Raw genomic sequence first — 3014 nt, 5'->3', positions numbered from 1 at the left:
CTGAAGTAGAGGTTCTTTGAAATCAATACTGCATTGCAGCTTGGTCCTTTGAAGAAGTTATTCCTAGGATACAAAAGATGCTTCACATTTTACCTGCTCTTTTATGATAGAGTCCTTTCCCCTTCTCTCATCAATTTTGTTAGTTTAAAACACCACATACTGACTTCCTCCAAATGAATCCCTAAGTCAGGTGTTTGGTTAGAAGTTTATGCCCACAGAACCAAACTTTTGCCTATGCTATTTTGGCCTTGCCATAATACTTAACAACACAAAATGTAGTTATAGGGGATAACATAGTGGTATTGTACCAAACAATGAAATGTTTGATTTAGAACCTCCTTAATATCAAGATGGCACACAAAGTTTATGAATCCAGCTCTTGAGCAGCAGAAGCACACAACTACAATGGCTACACTGGTTAAAATATACAAATACTATACCAAGTTCACTATGTTGATATCACAATGTTTGTTTAAAACTGCTCTTTCAATAGGAAAAAAACAGGCAGTTCAGTGAAATCGAACAGAATGTGGGAACTGGCCAATTCTGAATAGCCACTCCATGAAACAAGTTAATACATGATATTAGAAAGATGAAGGGGAAGGATATTTACTGGTACAGTGTACAGTGGGTCTTCAATCTCTCCATTGTGATTACAAAAACAGGCCTTACCTTATTGATTTTATACAATGTGCATTTTTTTCCAATTTTAAATTTGTCCAAATTAGATACTAACATGTACTGTTGTTAGTCTTTCACAGTGATGTCATCTTTCTTGTGCTTCATTTCCTCAAAATCAATCTCACATCCTGTCTTCCTCTTATATATGTCTTTAATGTAAAGATGCATTGTGTCAAAGTGAGTTGTGTCATCATATGTGTGGGAAATAAAGATATGGCTCTCTTTTCCAAAATCTTTTGGTACAAGAAGGTGACTGATGCTAACAAATTTCTGTTCAATTGGTTCCAAGAGCTCCAAAGTTGATCTGATTTCTTTTTTATGTTCCTTCGTCTCCACAGTTGTACTAATGATGGCAATGTACTTGTACATTATGTGCGGAGGAGGTTATGCAAACATAGCTATCTGACTTTCAATTGACATGATTCTGTAGAATAATGAGGTTGCATATAACTTTGATCACCTGGTCTACTTTTCTACCCGATCTTTTACATAACTAGGATTATAGATGAGCTGGTTACAGAGGGCAATCTCTCCTTCAGACATTATGCTAACCTCTTTTCTATTTTGCATGATGATTTCTTCAATTTATTTTTTCAACATGTAAGCACCTCCATAAATTTCACTCAGCCTTGCAAATCCTTGTGGCAGCTCTCCAAGGCCATAGAGTTGATCAAAGTATGTGGTTTTGCCATATCTTGCCAAAGACTCACTATAAAGTTTAATTTTATTAATGGTTTCACAACATGTGTGATCTAAGTAGTCATCAGTTCTGTAAAGTGCAGGAGCATGACCAGTAAAATCTATAATGTCTTGACCCAAATCAAATTTCTTGTATACATCTTGAATTATGGTCTTTTTAGGATCTATACCCTCAAAAGTTCTAGGATCTTTTTCATCGAGGTTGGCAACATACACTAGGAATTTTCTGAAGTGATTTTTTCAAATGTTTCCATTAACCTAGACACCAGGAGTTTCTGCTTCAGTGGGAAAAAACCTTGTATATTTTTCCTCCCTCATAAAAAAAGCTTCCTTTAGTCACTTTGAAATCCAGATAGAGAGTGACCTTTGTATAAAGCAGCATCTTAACCAGCTGACCATTAGCCATGAAGAACTTGGAAAATATGTCAACATTCGAGTCTCTTCCTCTCCCCATTGATGCTGATGGTGGTCCAGTGGTGTTACAGAAGCACTTTCCTTTCCATAATGTGGGTTTTGATCCATGTGAAAAAACTTCTTTCCATTCATTGACATTATACTGGACAGAATACATTATATCAGACAGGTGGTTGCCCAGCAAGATTGATCACATTGTACTCCTCTTTCATGGCAGGGCAGGGCAAAGACTTAGGATTCTAGAACCCTGAAAGCACAGAGGTTCTGCAGACACCCTAAGGAAACTGGAAGGTGCTCAGGGCCTTTGGGGACCTGCAGAAATGGGAAGACTGGAAAAGAGGTAAAATAGAGCTGACCAGGAGGTGAGGTGGTCCATAACCTCAGACAGAAAGAGAAGATGTAGACAAGGAGGGGAGGGTGGGTACAAGAACAAATTTTGAGGACTGATTTCACCTATAGAATTGTAGCCATTTTATCTTAGAGATTATAGTTGATTTTCTTTATATAAGATAAACTCAACTGCAAATAGAAATAATTTTATTTCTTCCTTTCCAATCTAAATAACTTATTATAATGTATGTCTAACTGCCCTGCTAGAATCTCCTGTGAAATGTTGAATAGAGGTGATGAAAACAGACATCCTTAACATGACTGACTTTATGGGAGTGACATGTAAAATTTCATGATGAAGTATGATTAATAAGTTGTAGATGTAATAATGAGCTTTATCAGGTTGAGAAAATCACCTTCTATTTCTGGTTCATTGACTTTTTTTTTTCAGGAGGGATTACTGAATTTGTCAAATGGATATTTTACATCCATCTAGATAATGCTTTGGTCCTTTTTTCCCCTGTTGATATGGTATATTACACCAATGATTTGAAATGTGAAAATAACTTTGAATTTTTAATAGAACCAAATTGCTTGTGGTACCTAATACTTTATATATATATATATATATATATATATATATATATATATATATATATATATTTGGTTTTGGTTTAGAGTATTTTTTAAATGACATTTGCTTTTCTCTTCAAAAGAGATACTGATTTGTTATGTTTTTGTGTTGTTTTTCTCTGATTTTAAAATTAAATTAGTAATCAATTCAAAGCATATTGTAAATATTACTTACTATCCCATTATGTGAGGAAGTTTGTGAAGAATTAGAATTAGTTATTTTTAATATTGTTAAACTTCACTCCATCAGTAAAGTT

At 34.6% G+C, this 3014-nt stretch overlaps 1 pseudogene; it reads right to left on the bottom strand.

Annotated features, from left to right (window-relative positions):
* Nucleotides 1-747: 747 nt before the first annotated feature.
* Nucleotides 748-2006, bottom strand: LOC124971301 (rab GDP dissociation inhibitor beta-like; annotated as a pseudogene).
* Between the last annotated feature and the right edge of the window lie 1008 nt (nt 2007-3014).

Source organism: Sciurus carolinensis, chromosome X (assembly GCF_902686445.1).
Source record: "Sciurus carolinensis chromosome X, mSciCar1.2, whole genome shotgun sequence".
NCBI lineage: Eukaryota > Metazoa > Chordata > Mammalia > Rodentia > Sciuridae > Sciurus > Sciurus carolinensis.
Note: the sequence above shows the minus strand (reverse complement) of the source record. Positions and strands in the feature narration are given on the sequence as shown.